Here is a 16999-nt window from a genome sequence, read left to right on the forward strand (position 1 = left end):
CTTTTTAACTATGTACGTTAGACAGAGAGAGAAGTATTATGTCATATAAAAAACGGAATAAACACTATTTTAAAACGTTAGGCTATTTTTTTACTTTTACAATTGATCCTGAAGTCGTTTATTTAAAGAAAAAGGCTGTAATTCAAAGAAAAGTCATCCAGGGATAGGCGTTCTAAGAGGATTAAATTTTTAACATCGTATAAGCAAGAAAAAGCAGGTCCTAACCTTCAATTTTGTTTTATGTGCACTGATGAGACATGGACAATTGAAAATCGTACCACTAGTCTTAGCAAGATATTAATATAAAAACTGTAAAAACCACAAAAGTTCATTTGAACCGTATGTAAAATTTCTGTGGAAAACTTAAATTATAAATGTCACTTTACTTTGCGACTAGACCACTAGATTTTAATTGTAGCTTATAGCACGTAGTATTTAAATTCTCTGATATATTGCATAACATTTTTCTGCCTATTAGTTTTCGGGTATATTTTTGCAAAACAATACGAATACATTCACTGACATGACCGTCACAAAATTCAAGCCGTGCGGTAAAATCTCCGAAAACATCCGATTGCTCCCAAACCCGTGCGGTAATATCCCGGAAATGTCCGAAGTGACTCTGAAACTGAGGTGGTAAAGTGACGCTTCCCGGATGCTAGATCGGTGTGTAATTAGATATTTTACAGGCGGGAGTAGAAAAACGCTATTACAAGTTACAAAAAAGTGTACGGTGATCTTCCCAAACGGCTGGAGTTGAAATCCGCAGTTTTTAATTATTCCAAGTAGACCAGTAAAGTTCTCTTTTTTTTTAACGAAACACTCACCAAGAAACAGAATTTTAATGGGACATTGTCAGAATTATAATATTCTGATAACTTTTAAAAAATATGCGAAAAGTATCACCGTAGAACACATTTACTGGAAAGGGATGAAATTATAACGCCAAGATGACGTGGAATATTATGATTTTTTATAATTGAATTTGTACATTGATTAATAAAAAAAATAATGGTACCTAACACTCTTGAGTAAATGATTCCTAATTTTTATTCTGTTAAAATAATAATTCATATAGCAAAAATCCAAAAAAATTTTTATGAGCAAAAAAAACGGAAACTTCATTTAGAAATCTAACAGATAAGTAGCTAGTACCTATAAAGTCAATATGGCGCTATTAAAAGAAACCCAGAGAATTAAAATTTTAATTTGGTTCTTATTAAGATAATCCCGACCGCAGACTAGTTTTTGCAACTTAATTCAATTATTTCATAGTCCGATGCTGTTTGGTTATGAAACCACGTATTATTTAACTGAGAGATGTCAGATTAAGAGATTTGGTTTCAATAGGATGGTGCTCCGCCTTTTTCGATTGGCAGAAGGGGATCAATAGAATGGCCTGCAAGATCTCCCGATATTACTCCACTCTAAAGCAAAAAGCAGGAAAAACCATAAGAAATAATTCATATTAATGATACAGGGTATAGGGGATGATATGTGAATAGTGAGTGAAATTTGAAGAATTGGAAAATGGATTTAAAAACATGATGTTTCATTTTAAAAAAAGGAACTCTGTATATTTAAAGACAGAATTATGATGGACGTGTGTGTGCATATTCCTTGAAATTCAATACTTGATTTTTCTAATATCTGCATAATGCATTTGTTATATAATGTTGAATAAAAAATAAGGGTGCCTAATGCAATGCTCGTAATATCTCATTTTTATTCTGTAAAAATTAAATTCCTTTGTTTTTTCGGATATGCTACTGGGAGGCTTTTGCACTAAAGAAAGAAATTTGCATTGAATTGAATAATGACTCCTAATTTTCTTGGTATTTGAGTGTCCAGATTTCATTGTGCAGATGGTAGATTGATTCTATTTGTTTAGTATTCTTATTACTTAACAGATTTAGAAATGTATTTCGACATTTTTACACCACTTTCCTCATTCGAAATTCCTCCGAAATTAAAAACTAGGCATTCGAGCGACTTTAAAGCCGCCACAATCGATATTAGTCACGCCCTAGTCACGAAGACTTAATATGGATGAAATATTAAATTCACTTATATTCGACACTATGCAAAAATCGATAGTATATGGTACGAGATCCGCAAAGCGAGGAGTTTTTTTTTAATTAAAATTTTTAAGCGAATTTTTGGCCCTTGCCGTTAATTTAACACGAAAAACAATTAAACTTTTTGTATTGTTACATTTCTATGAATCCTATGAAAAGTTTTGGATTAAATATTTTCCACATTCAAGTGATATCTTACGTAACATTGCTATTTAACATGTTAGTAAATCGAAACGAAAGAAGCGAAAAAGACGGTTTTGGGCCTACCAGCAAGATTTAGATATAGTAGAAAGCAAATTTTAGAAAAGAGAGGAAAGAGAGGAAATGTAGGAATTTTTTGGATGAGTGAGTGGTGATCGATTTTTTCCCGGGGTCAAATAGGGATTACGATTGAGTTCCGTAGATGACGTAGTGTCTTTCTGGGGTCTGTAAGAATATCCTATTTTTTTGCCGATAGGCAGTTGTGTTCAAGACTACCTTCATCTGCTTTTATAATTACTAGTATTAATTATGTCCAATTATGTTCGTTTATATATCTAATTTTATCAGCTATACATCAAAACTTGGTAGAATGACGCAAAAATGTGTAATTTTAAACTAAATCTGTAAAGGCGATTAGGGTTAAGTGTACGCATACGGTTGTGCGGTAAGAGTACGCATATTTTAATGCGTACTTTTACCCCGATAGTGAGTTCTTTGTGTATTGACACTCGATGTTCAGGTTATACTTATATATTTCTTAAAAAAAAACTACAATGCCTCGAAATTACAAGCGGAAGGCTCCACACAGGTCCGTTGTTACCCATGATCAATTTGATGCTGCTAAGCGATTGATTGCCGCAGGTTTAAGTAAAAGAAAAGCAGCTGAACAGGTTGGAATGAAAGAGAGTACTCTCAGGAAGCGATTAAAATCTGATTCAACTGCTCTAAAATTAGGAAGATTTACTTCAACTTTCACAAGTGAGCAAGAAAATGAAATATATAATCATTTAAAAAGATGTGATGATCTCTATTATGGTCTTAATATGACAACTCTAAGAACATTGATCTACGAGTATGCTGAAATAAATCATATTCCTCATAAGTTTAATCAAAAGTCGAAAATGGCTGGACGTGATTGGGTGTATGGATTTTTAAAAAGGCACCCTGACTTGAATTTACGACAACCCACTTCAACTAGCATAGCTAGAGCAAATAAAACTGAAAATTCTAAAAAAAAAACAAAGAAGAATACTACTACCAAAGATAAGGCTGTTAAAGTTAAGGCTAGTCAAGAAAATATTAATGATTTTAAGGAAAATGATGATTACTGTGCATTGTGTGGTGAAAAATACGTTGATCCACCTACAGAGTGGCATGAACAGTGCACTCATTATGAAACTGGTGCTTTCATGTGTGATATATGTTCTAATAATTAAGATTTTATCATATTCGTTAAAAACGATCTCATTTGAATTTATCTCTATTCAAAACTGTTAACTACTCTAAGCCTTATTCTCGATAAAAATTAAGTTAAACAGTATTTGTCAAAAATTTTATATTTAATATATAAATATAAAAAATGAAGTAAAAAATGATAAGTATTGATAAAAAATAATATTTATAACTTTAAATATGGTGTAACTATATGTAACAAGTTATGGTTTAAATTATTACAAATGCGCACACTTACCCGCAGTGCTGCGCACGTTTACACCAATATTGGGGTAAGTGTGCGCATTCTGACTAACATTTATTTTATTTTATTTCTTTAATTACATTAGGTAAATTGAATTTCATGTTACGTAATTGTTAAATCAATAAATCCTTTAAATAAATACTTTCATTTCAATTTATTTTGTACAATTATTACAATTTTATGACCATAGAAAAAAAAATGCGCACTCTTGCCCCACATGACTCTATGTTTGTCTGATTTATCTTACACATTTATTTAAGGGCATATTAAACGCGATCTTTATTTTTTCTTATGCTTGCCATATCGGCTTTTTGCAGTGTCGAATAGCTCGATAAACAACAAATAGACAAGCGAGATATGGTAAAACTTAATTATAAAAACGACAGAAACTGTGTGAAGACATCGGAAATGTATTTGAACGTGTATCCCGAAAGACGACAACCTCATCGAACTTTTGTTTAAATTATTGGATGTAAACCTCGCTGAGTTTGCTTCGTCTGGAAAACTAAAATAAAATTATGAATGTACGATTAATGAGAAACCTCAGAATATTTTAAAAAAGCTAACAATAGTAATGGCTATGCGTAAAGATAATAAATTAGAAAGGATGCTCAAAATGTTGTCCGTGATTTTACAAACACAGTTCTACTCTTCTCAGCATGTAATTTTCCAAACTCTCTAATGATGTTCGATATATTGATATTCACCAAACTTTGTCGAAATATAATCAGACACCTGTACTGTATTGTGACGCGGGCGCCATCTTGCTGAAACAAACATGCTACTGTAGTGGATCATCCAAAGAGTTTTCAAGCCTTGACGTCAAAAACTGGTAATACGGTTCCTAATCCATTCTGTCCCCATAGTTTTGTTTTAGTTTTTCAAACGAAGCAAAATCAGCGAGATTTATATCCAATAATTTAAGCAAAGTTCGATGGAGTTGTCGTATTTCAGATGTTTTGACGCCGTTTCTATTGTTTTTATAATAGTTTTACCATATCTAGTGTTTCTTCATTGGTAAAGTCCATTTTTAACTACACAGTAATGTACAAGATATTAAAATGTTATCGACGGATTTGAGAATTCATAGCTTACTATTATTGTATTAAAGTATAGTATATAGGGTATTAAAGTTTTGGTACAATATTTTGATACATCAATAAAAAGGTAATAATACGGGCTACTCAACACTGCAAAAATTCAATATGGCGATCATAAGAAAAGATAAAGTTGATGATGGTTTGAGCAACACGAAACGTCGTAAAGGATTTTGGACCGGGCCATAAGATGAAGCCTAAAAAGTTCCAATGAGAATGTATTTCCAGATTTTTGCTAAATTTTAAAATAAAGAAATAGAAAAATAAAAAGTAGTAGGAAGTAACAAAAATAACTTTCTAAACGGAATATATCGAACTCAGCGATGCGCAATTTTTCCCTAATTCGAGTCACCCCGTATCTCTTACTGTTACCGAGATCCTAATGGTGACAGTCGAATTTGAAACACCCGGTATATATTTTACAATATTTATTGATTGCCCAGGTTGGCGAAGCTCGAAAGTTAAGCTCGGCGAGCCGAAGGGTTACCGAAATTTCAAAACTTCAAACTCCCAAGAACGTTTCTCCTAGTAAGAAATAAGTCAGAAAGAGGGATTCGAATAATTGTATCTAGCCGAACAAAATTCGGTCGGAGTATTAATGCAAACGATTTATCATCGGGCGCCATAATTACGAGGCTGCGCGACCGACTAGAAGAAACCAATGCGAAAAGCAAAAGACGAACGGAAGCGAATTTGATTAAACCCCTTCTGGCTCGCGCGGGCTTTACTCGCTTCGTATTTGCCCCCGTTTTTTACTTTCGTTTTAGGTTATATTCGTTTAACTCAGTATGGCAGTCATAAACTAGGAAAAATTAGGACAAAAGCGCATTTTTCCCATTCATTTCAGAGCTAATGCAGAGTGTGATAGTTATTTCCATTATTGGGATACAATGTTGTAACTTGGGTATTTGCATTTAATTTTTTAATTTTTAATTAGTGGTAGGCTAATATCAGATTTCATCCTCGTCAACCTCCTTTGACCTTTTCGCAGTGTTTTTGCAATGCGTAGTTCAAAACCGCTTAGTCTATCTCGATTACTTGTACTTAACATACATTTTATGTAAATTAAGTATGTCAATTTTTTGTATTGAATTCTTTTACTTAAAGAGTGTCAAGCAGGTAAAGTAAGAACTGCTACGAAAATAAAGTTTTTATTGAGAACTAAAAGGTTTTCTTTCCAGATGATATGCCTAGGAGGGTATCTGAGGTTTCCTCAGGAACCCGCAACATAACACTTACATAAAAAGAATGCATGCTTTCCGGTTACTAGTTTCCATTACTTGAGGCTTCTAATATCCTAGTTGCAGCTTTTCTGACATGGTCAAATCTAACCAACTGATCGTCGTCCCTTTTTCCTTCTCTCTACGCGTTGAGGAATGTGATCCTCAAATCTCAATTTAGTTAAAACATCCTATCCTTTCCCTTTCACTATTTGGTCTTCCCTTTAATTGGGCGTTTGTCCGCCTTAATCCATTTTATTCCCTTACTCTTCCCATGATGCAATATTACAGTAAACAATTTTCTCATTCTAAATTCTAGACCTTCTTTATCTTGCGCCAATACTATCCGATTGTCCGCAAAAGCCTCCATTTTGCGGCATTGGGCTGGGGAGAGGCAACATTCTAGTCTTGCGATATGGTCTTTTTTTGCCACCTCTTAATGGTAAATATTTTTTAAATAGATAATATTATCGAGAATATCTATTTAATTCTTTTCCGGACCTGTTACTTTAAAGTTTGTTGAAAGCCATGCGAAATCAAGCGAATCAAGTAGCAAGAGATTTCAAAAGCTGAGCAAGAGACAGTTGACTGAAGTCGTTTGAATATTGAAGCGAAATTCAAAATGTTCAATTGGAGAGAAAAGGCCTTGTAACAGAAGGTGATTTAGCATATCCGATCAGGAAATTTAAAATTGTAGGTGTAGATGATTGTATTGCACTGGTGGTACTGCAAGTGTTACTATTAGGTGCGCGTTTAATTTCGGGTTTGCTAGAGATTATTTTTTAAAAATGAATAGCTTCGCTCGCACATTGGATCAACAATCATTTAGGAAGCATACAGGAAATTTAAAAAGGACGCAGAAGTAAATTGAGAAAGAGACATATTACCCAAAAGAAGTAAAACATATAAATAAGAACTAAAAGTTCAGACTTTCACGAAATTATATATTTTTTACATGACAATGTCTCTATCAAATGTGCATTTGATAAAGACACTGTGTTGCGGAAACAATTGTCATGTGAAAATATATAATTTCGTGATAATCTGAACTGTTAGTTCTTATTTATTTCGTTAAATGGATTTTCATCAAGAAAATGCCACCTCAGTCCCATTGGTAGAACATATTATTATTAGGTTTTTTAGGGTTATATGTACAACTTTTTTTTGCTTTAAAATAACTGTATGCGTCCATCAGAGTTTGTTTATTAATTTTTAACATTTAAAGGTCGCGGTAGAATTTTTTTAAATTTTTATATATATTTATTTATATAACCAATACTATTTTTGTAGATTTTATTATAATGCGAAGAAATTTAATTTTTTTTGTTCTTTTTGTTTCGAAAACTTTGTTATTAAAGGCGAGGGCAACGTTTCCAACGTTTCGTGAGTGTCTATCTTATAATTTTCAACGCACTTCTCCGGAAACCTCCCTTTTTATCGTGTAGCTACACCCGTTTAATCCTCGCGTGTCTCTTATCGTCTGGTCCTATCTGGCAGATAACTTAACGTGTAACAAACTGTTGCCCCTAATGATGCTATTCCATTAGCTGATCGCAAAGGACAAGCGTATTTATGCGAGTGATTATATGGTCGCCGGGCCAACCCATCGTTTAAACATATTTTTCCTCGCCATTAGCCGCGGTCAATTCGCATAGTAACCGCGTTATCACGAAATACTATTTTTTTAAACCTTTTATAACTTTTACTCAATGCGTCAAATTAGACCCAACGATGTTCAGATTTTCACAATTAATTGGTATACGACAGCCATTTTGTACATTTTGTCCTAGAGGGACGCAATGTTTTTCTATCGTGCTCTTGCGGACCACTATGGAACTTTCGCAAAATCGATGTAATTTGATTGACTACACCATGTATAAAGTGTCCTTCACATCTCTTCGAACTTCAAAGTTACCGCACACTTCGGTAAAATAAAAATATCTTGCGTCCCCTGTATTATAGATGAAACCTTAAACTCTCTCTCAACACACTTTACGATACTCTTTAAATAAAATTATCACATCACAGATTTTCATGTATCGCCAATAATTCACCCACAAAAGCGGAAATTTCTAGGATCTATTAGAATTTTTTGAACACAAACGACGTACTCTGTATATAATTCCAACAATGTTCAAAATAGAGGATATAGCCCTGGATCTCCTTAGTTTCCTGGTATCCGAATTTTTCCAATGCAGTAAATGGTTTACCGCATCTAGATTAAATAAATACAAAAGTTTAAGCCGTCTATATGGGCTATATCGTCATATAAAAGAAACTGATATCTAAGACACGCATTTGAAATTATTGCCAATTTTCAATAATAAGGGGATCGATTTTTCAGTTTTTTTGAATTTGCGCACCCTGTATATTTTTGAAAAATTGTCAAGAATAAACGTTTATGAAGTCGTTTCCCCTGCGTCTTCTGGTTCAAGAATTTTTTCGGTCTTGTACACGGTTTTTGAAAAATGATCTTTTTTGTAGACCCTTGCACTCGCGATTTGTAATTTTTTAAAAATACTTCCCGGCCCCCCAGCCCCCTCATTGTCAATAGGCTCAGTCACGGGGCAAAGCTGCATATATGTGCCAAATATGAAGTCAATTGCTTCAAATTTCGGACACTGTTTCATAGCATGATCCAAAAAAGAGTCGAAAATCGCGAGAAAAAGATGGATACCGGCTTCGGATCAGGACCATTTCTTATAAACTTATGTGCCTCGTGGATGGTTAAAAAGGAAGCAAATTTCAATTTTGCAGCTCCAACGGTTCGAAAGTTATTCAATAAAAACCAAAAGACGAGAACCGAGAACGGAGGACGGACAAACAGACAAAAAAAATATAATTTTTTTGACGGTGATCATTTTTATACCAACAGCGATCCCATAGAACTTACCGTTACCGAGATATAAAATTATACGAGCGCAGATACATTCGAAAAATTCGATTTCATCGATTTTCGAAAGTAACAAGGCAACTTAATCGATTACTAACAGGAATTTTCTGAGTAAAAGGTTTATTTGGTGATACAGATGTGTGGATGATATTTTTCATTGTTTCACGGGAACGGAAAGAGAACTACAGACCTTTTTGAATCATATCAATGGCTTTACCATCGAGATGAACTAATATAGCAATAATGATTATTTAAACTTTCTGGAATCAAACATGACTAAACCCAAAACACCCTCAAGATTTTAATGTAATAATTGTTAATGTTATATATCACTTTCTACACAAAGCTTTGAAAAATAATTAATTATGGTCACGATCCTTAGTTGATGGATAAGATTATCACTAAAATCTTAATAGGAGGATTCGGTTTTTCTCTCTAAATGTGGTCTCCAATGTGTGGTATATAATAAATACAGTGTTATAGATACAGGTGTCAGAGACAGCAGAGGAGAGCATAGCAAAACAAAACTAACATACACGTAATGCACTCAAGCAGTTAATTTAAGACAGCCATTTTGTGCCTTTATCAAATATGGAACATTGCAAACCTTCCGACAAGTGTGAGGTAAGGAGTTTCTACATTTAAGTTTGGATTTAACAACGGGGATCCATTCACATCCAATTGAGCATTATGTAAAATATCAAAATTAATAAAAAAATGAAAAGAACGGAGTACAATTTTACAATTTTAAAGTCTTAAGAACACCGTTTAAACATAGGTTTCCTCCCAAGTGACCGCATTCAGTTCTTATAGTGACCACAAAATCGTGTCTGACAGAAAAATCGTTGAACGAAACGACTACAAAAGACCACACAAGTTCAAAAACATTTAAGAATGAGAGCGTTACACGCGGCATTAGAATGAGTTTTATTATATGGCGGCGTTTTAGGTCGTAGTCAATCTTAAGCAGAAAAGTTCGGGATAGTCGTTTATATCACTTACTCTATTCCATGTTCAATTAACTGTCGAACTCCAGAAGGGCTACTTCTTTCAGAAGATTGTGATTTGCTGCAGCTGGATAAACGAATGATTGTTATTCTAGAGAACTCTGTCACCGAGTATCTGATCATATGAGAAGTAATTTGCCTAATACACAGCCTTATAGTTTCTTCCGGATGATCAATATCACGGAATGATCTGTGTTTGTAGACCATTGGCGAACCATTTTTCCAAGTTACTTTTAAAAGGAACCGCAATTCCGTTTTATTAGGATTTAGGTTTAATACATGTATATAGCACTAACGAGATTGCCGGGAAGCCTTTTAAATTCTGAATGCGGGAAAAGGAATTTTCGTATCTCGGGTTGCATTTTCAGGCGCAAATGGGACGACCCATTTGAATACATGCAAAAAGATCGAGAAAAATGTTCCGGGTAGTCACATTAAATTGCGAATCGATGAGGGCAAACGTTTTTAAATAATTTTCCAGTGGTGGACTGCTTACTTAAAAAATCATAGTCAAACCATTAATTTAATCTTTCGTAACGCATAGGCAAGGAAAAAAAGGCGGATATACAAAATTTCATAAATAGTTGGGTATTTTTTTATGAATTTGATTATTTATTTCCTTTTTTATGTATTCGAATACTAAATTAAAAAATATTCACGTTTTAATCAGATAAAATAAAAAATATAGAATTATGTACATGTGGCATGTAGTTGCATTACAACCAAGAAAAGGGGGATATACAAAATTTCCTAAGGTGTTTTTTTTATGAATTTGATTATTTATTTCCTTTTTTTATGTATACGAAAACGAAATTAAAAAATATTCACGTTTTAATCAGATAAAATAAAAAATATAAAATTATGTACATGTGGCATGTAGTTGCATTACAACCAAGAAAAGGCGGATATACAAAATTTCATAAACAGTTGGGTATTTTTTTATGAATTTGATTATTTATTTCCTTTTTTTATGTATTCGAAAACTAAATTAAAAAATATTCACGTTATAATCAGATAAAATAAAAAATATACAATTATGTACATGTGGCAACCAAGAAAAGGCGGATATACAAAATTTCATAAATAGTTGGGTATTTTTTTGTGAATTTGATTATTTATTTCCTTTTTTTATGTATTCGAAAACTAAATTAAAAAATATTCACGTTTCAATCAGATAAAATAAAAAATATACATTTATGTACATGTGGCATTAGAACCTCCAAAACTAGAATCCACATTCTTATGGAAAAGGAAGCAGCGTAACAGTAGTTCAGAGTTCAGATATTATTGAGGAGGTTAAATGTAAAACTGGGGATCTACATACAACATAAAAAGGTTGCAAAAGGTGAAACTTTTAACGTGAGGAAAAGAGCAATATGAAATTTCCAAATGATCGAATATAAGTTCAAAATGGTTAAACCTGGAGGACTGTACTTTTCAGCAAACGTTTAAAACGTATCGCTCAACATTCCTTCACTTCTAATCATCGATTCTTTTATTGATGGTTGTTAATTTTGGTAACCACCATCACCTAAATCAGAGTTGTTAGCTCTTTCTTAGCTGCCCCCCTCTTCTGAACTCCTCTGCAGACTCTTGTTATGAAAACTCATACCCCAGTAGGGTCCATAAGAAAAGGGAAGAAGCCCTGCTTATGAACGTCCCTAAATCGCTTTTCAATGGTTTATCCTAGATTATTAATACTATATTTAATTAATCGTAAGTTTTCCAAAGTGGAGAAATCATATTACATATATAAGAAAAGCCCAAGCCTTTGCATACGCTTAAATTCTTAAGCGAGCGAAGTTCCGGGTCGCGTAAAATGGGGCCCTCCAAAAAGTAATAATGCGGAAAAGCCCCAAGTGCTTTTTTGTGTCTTATATCGGCTTTTATTGCCGGATAAACACGTCGAATATGTCGAACTCGAGATGTTCTCGTCGATATCTCGAGCGGGAGCGGTATTCACAGACGAAACGTTGTATACAAGGCGGCCCGGAAGGCTTTTGTCACCTAATGCGTCGCGAATAAGGACTTCGCCTCGACGTAACGCGATCACGGCGCTCGAGTTTGCTTAGAAAAGTGTTTTGGAAGTGGAACAAAATCCGTTTATATTTCTGTCTATCTATCCTTTGTCGGACCTTTCCGGCTTCTTTTGCAAAGGGTAAGGGGTAAATAAAAAACCACAGGCGTAATAATTACACACACAATGGAACTAGTAAATGAAAGAAAAATTTTAAAATATTTAAATTACAACCTTAAACTATTTCCCAAAATACAGGGTTACTCACGTTGAGTGTCCTATTAGGTCTGAAATTTTGGTTATTTGTGCAAGCGAATATATAAAATGTATGTAAAATATTTTTGGCCGCATATCAACTTTTGTTTTTTTGTATATTATTACATTTTTAGTTTTTAAGAAGTTTGGCCACCATCAATTCGATATATCAAACACACAGTGAAACACTTGAGTTTTTCATTGCGGTTTCCTATTAAATTGCTTTATGATAACATGGTATGAGAATTAACTTATCACGTACAGGGCGCTCATAAGATAATGCTCAATCTGCAAGATATAAAAATCCATATTACGTAGGAATTTTAAATAGAATACTTCATATTTTACATTGACAATGAGCAATTAATTTGCCATCTAAAAGTCCCAAAATATAGTATACCTATTTTTACTGGTTTTCGAGTTATATTCAAAAAACCAAAATATGGCAATTAAAGCGAATTAAAGGAATAACATTTGTCAATTTGTCTTTGACATAAACAAGCTTAATGTTCCATTATTAGCTTGCTGAAATAAGTAAATATAACACGAAATTCATATAAATATTCATAGAAACTGTTATACACAAAACTAATGTTAAATACTGAAAAGCGGTTTTAAATTATTTTTAATGACAAAGAACATGATATTATGCTTGAAATAACACCCATATGCTCTAAGACATCATAATATTGGAAACTGTTGCCCTTTGAATTTCGTTTGGATCAAGTTGTTGAAAACCCTGTCTGACACGACGTTCCAAATCTTCTATTGTTCCAACTGGAGTTTAATAGACTCTTTTTTTTAATAAACTATTTCTGTCAAGCTCTGAAGAGGCCAAAAGGATGATTGGCGAAACGTCAACAAGCAACCAGGAGGAATCCGTAAGTTTTGTAAAAAGTATCTGCGAAGTGGTTGGGTGTGGTCCTGGATGATAGGCTTCCATGGAAGGACAATATTGCTTATTTAGTAAAGCGTCTCTCAAGTATCAACTTTTTGTTACGACGATTGAAAAATTTAATCGGAAAGGATTATCTAGTCTGCAGCTACTATGCTCTTTTTCATTCAATTTTGTCATATGCTGTTATATTGTGGGGAAACTTAATAGATTCGATAAAAATTTTTCGTATGCAAAAAAGAAATTTCAGAATTATATCCAACGGAGGATATTATCAAGTAACAAACTTGCTTTTTAAAAAATTTAAAACCAAAATAAAATCTTATAAAATATATTACCTGATTAGCCGATTCTTGATGGTGGCCCCTGTTTGGTAGTGTTCGGTATCTTCCTTTTTTTCAATTTTATTCCTATTTGTTTTTGCATCTTATGTATTACGTTGTTATTTCCATTATATGTTACACCTCTTCTATGAAATCAAATACGTAGTCCCCCTTCTAGTTGCTAGGTGGCACCACAGCTTTAAAGCAGAGCCAAAAAACTGTGGAATAACTTACCATGCACGGTATATTCGCCATCTATGGTCTTTACCTCATTTCTCTTTTTGTGCTTTGGTGGCACATGTTCATTTTTATTCGGCGTCGGTGTTTTCAGCTTTTTTCAGCGTTTTTGGAAGTTAAATGGAGAAGTACAAGTGAGATTTACATTTCTTCCTTATCGGATGAAGAAAGAACCTACCTACTACCTTTCCGTCCGCGATTACATAATCGCTAGTGGCGTGGTTCCCATCAACGAGATTTTCTCACAATTGGGAGACGATTTCTTTATCGTCCGGGTTCCGAATGGAATCCCCAGAACTTGAAAGACCCCCCATCTTTCCCACTTATACGACACCAGTCGTATGTAAGTGTTTCACAATAGGAAGCAATCCTTTTGTGAGGGTGTCGGCCATACATATGGTTTTATATTTTTTCGACATCGAAAAAATAGAGTTGTCTGGCTCGTCCGGCTATGGATGAGGTGCTTGGGATACTGGTACATAATGAAGAATTTTTTATGGCTGTTAGGATGCACTTACTCTAATGTAAGTATATTTTTTAGGCCCTTCAATTAATTCTGATGTCATTGTTGAGCTCCTCGAGGCGGATTTAGAGCAAAATGGCCTTTAAGCTATAGGGTCGATAGTCCCAACACAAAGTTTGACGGGTCAGCCGGTTTATGACATTTTGGCAAGGCAGATTAATATCTTTTTGTGTCCGAAGATTGTCTCAGTGACCCTTTATGTTAATATCCTGTGCCGAAGATTTGCCCGCTCAATAACCCTCCTAAATTGAATGTGCAGATGAAATCTGCCGTCAAGAAAGGTGAAAAGAAAAGGGATGAGAGATTGACTGCAACACAGAAGGAGTAGGGGCTGCTTTGATGGTGGTTGCTAGGGCGCTCTCGACCTTGCTTTTGAAACAGGTTAAGGATGAGTAGTCCCTACTTCTCATTGAAACGTTGAGTAATGCAATATGTGTTCTAAGCAAAATACACCATTCAGGTTCAGTATATAGAAGTTCTGCTGCGTTAAGCCTTTCGCTGGTTTCAAATGACATGCAGCCTTGCATGCAGCCTTGCATGATGCTTCTTTGGACTCTTGTTTATTTGGAGAAGATTTGGTTGATAGGCTCAAATCAATCAGATTAGCTGCAGATTAGTGGCCGAGTTAAAGCCAGGTGCATCCAGAACAAGGCTTTTATAACATACGAATTTAAACTCGACCGGTCCACTTCGTTCCCGGAAGTTCCAAGGCTGAAGTGGGTGTTAAGTCATTGCACCCTCAAAAGAGGGAATACAGGAAGGTTCGAGAGGAGAGGGGGAGGAGTTGTGCCCCCAGGAAAAAATAGTAAGTACTTTTGTTGAAAGATTGCACGAGTTCCGGAACATTTGGAACTCAAGATGCACAGATCCTACCTTGGTTAGATGGATATAAAATTCCATTTGCGAGGCCAGTTATGCAGGACTTCATTCCGACAGATCCTGTTTGGTCCCAACAAGAAAAAGATTCAATTTATAATGTGGTCAAACACCTGGTAGAGATAGGTGCAATTGCAGTTTGCGAACCTTGTAAGAATCAATTTATTTCACAGACCTTTTTGGTTTCAAAATGGGATGGTTCGGTTTGATTAGTTTTAAATTTAAAGAGACTGAATGTTTTTATTGACACTTGTCATTTTAAACTTGAAGACAGAAAGTTAGTTGAAACACTGTTCACAAAGAAGTCCTTTATGGCCACTCTGGACTTAAAAGAAGCTTATTTTCTAGTCCCAATAATTGAAAATCAAAAGAATTTTCTAAGATTTTATTTTGATTCTCTCTGTTATCAGTTTAACGTGTTACCCTTTGGTTTATGCACCGCCCCGTGGGTCTTTACAGAATTAATGAAATCAGTGGTTGCTTATCTCCCTGCCAAGGCTTTTGTCTCAATAGTTTATTTAGATAACTTTACTATTTGGTGATAGTTATCCTTAAAAAATGTTCAAGTAACCTGCAACACTCTGATTAGGTCGGGTTTTGTTATTAATTATGAGAAGTTTGTTTTACATCCTTTTGAATCCAATCACTTGTTTTTTCTGATAAGTAAGTTTTGCAATTTGAACCGTTGCAAAATAAGAGTCTTTGCCGAGCTTTGCGGTGTGCTAGTTTTTAGTTTGTCCAGCAGTTTCTTACAGCTGGGTATATACTAAGAATTTTTGAGAGAATCAAATATCTAGCCCTTCAAGACTCTGTCGATAATTATGATACTTGGATTACAATTCCTTGTAATTTACGGAGGGATTTTATGTGGTGACTAAAAAGTTTACAGAATCCTGAATGTCCTGTAAGGCATCAATGTTACAAACGTGAGATTTTCTCAGATGGTACTCCTTTGGGTTGGGGAATTGTATGCCAAGGGAATTGTGCCAGAGGAATTTGGAGTCCTAGGGAAGCTCAGCTTCATATTAATGCACTAGAATTAACTGCGGCCTCATTTGGTCTCTACTGCTTCGCCTCCTATTTGACTAACTGCGAGACACTTCTGAGGATTGATAACACAACTGCTATTTTGTGTGTAAATAGAATAGGGGGAGTAAAATTTCCTGTTTTAATCGAAATTTCGAGGCGCCTTTGGGGTTGGTGTGAAGAAAGGAGGTTATGGATTACAGCATCTTACATTCGATCTTCCGATAATTTTGAAGCGTATAAGGAATCCACGAATTTCAATTTTGATGGTGAATGGTGCCTTTCGGACAATGGTTTTGCTAAAATAACAAGTAAATTGGGATTCCCATAAATCGAACTGTTTGCTTCTCTCCTAAGTAAGAAATTCAGAATGTTTATTTCCTTGTTTCGAGATCCGGAGACATCTAATGTAGACGCGTTTACTGTTGGGGCGACAGTTTCTATGTTTTCCCCCCGTTTTGCTTGTTGCCACGGGTTTTCCGAAAAATCAAGGCTGATTGAGCTACAGGGATCGCAGTAATCCCTTAAGGGCACAGCCAGCATTGGTTTCCTATTGTTGATGGGAGGCGCTGTAGCTATTTATTGTTTCTAATCCCAGACAAATTACCCAAATTACCTTCTTCTTTTGACAGGAGAGGTCACCCTTTGCGGAAATCCCTTACCCTGGCTGCAGTGATTTTGTCAGGCAAGCATTCCAGAAGATTCGCTGGATATTTTTCTCTGAATATTTTTCTATCATCTGTTCAGAGCGCTACCTTGAGGCAATATAATAATTTTTAACTTTGGTGGAGCTTCTACAAAAGGAGGGGAGTGGAGTGTTATTACCTCTCACCTAGGCTGTATTAGATTTCCTTACTATTCACTTTAGACAAGA

The 16999-nt window shown here is 34.7% G+C and overlaps 1 protein-coding gene across 5 annotated transcripts in view; it reads right to left on the minus strand.

The window, feature by feature from the left end:
• Nucleotides 1-16999, minus strand: part of LOC132701747 (1-phosphatidylinositol 4,5-bisphosphate phosphodiesterase epsilon-1-like) — a 313515-nt gene that overhangs the window by 210133 nt on the left and 86383 nt on the right. For 2 of the 5 annotated variants that reach the window (XM_060669912.1, XM_060669911.1), the window contains exon 3: nucleotides 16742-16845. The exons of the other annotated variants lie outside the window; for them this stretch is intronic. The gene's annotated coding sequence lies outside the window, so the exon portion shown is untranslated. The remainder of the gene's footprint in view (nucleotides 1-16741; nucleotides 16846-16999) is intronic. 5 annotated transcript variants of the gene reach the window in all.

The sequence above is a fragment of the Cylas formicarius genome, unplaced genomic scaffold (assembly GCF_029955315.1).
Source record: "Cylas formicarius isolate icCylForm1 unplaced genomic scaffold, icCylForm1.1 PGA_scaffold_5__7_contigs__length_24384050, whole genome shotgun sequence".
NCBI lineage: Eukaryota > Metazoa > Arthropoda > Insecta > Coleoptera > Brentidae > Cylas > Cylas formicarius.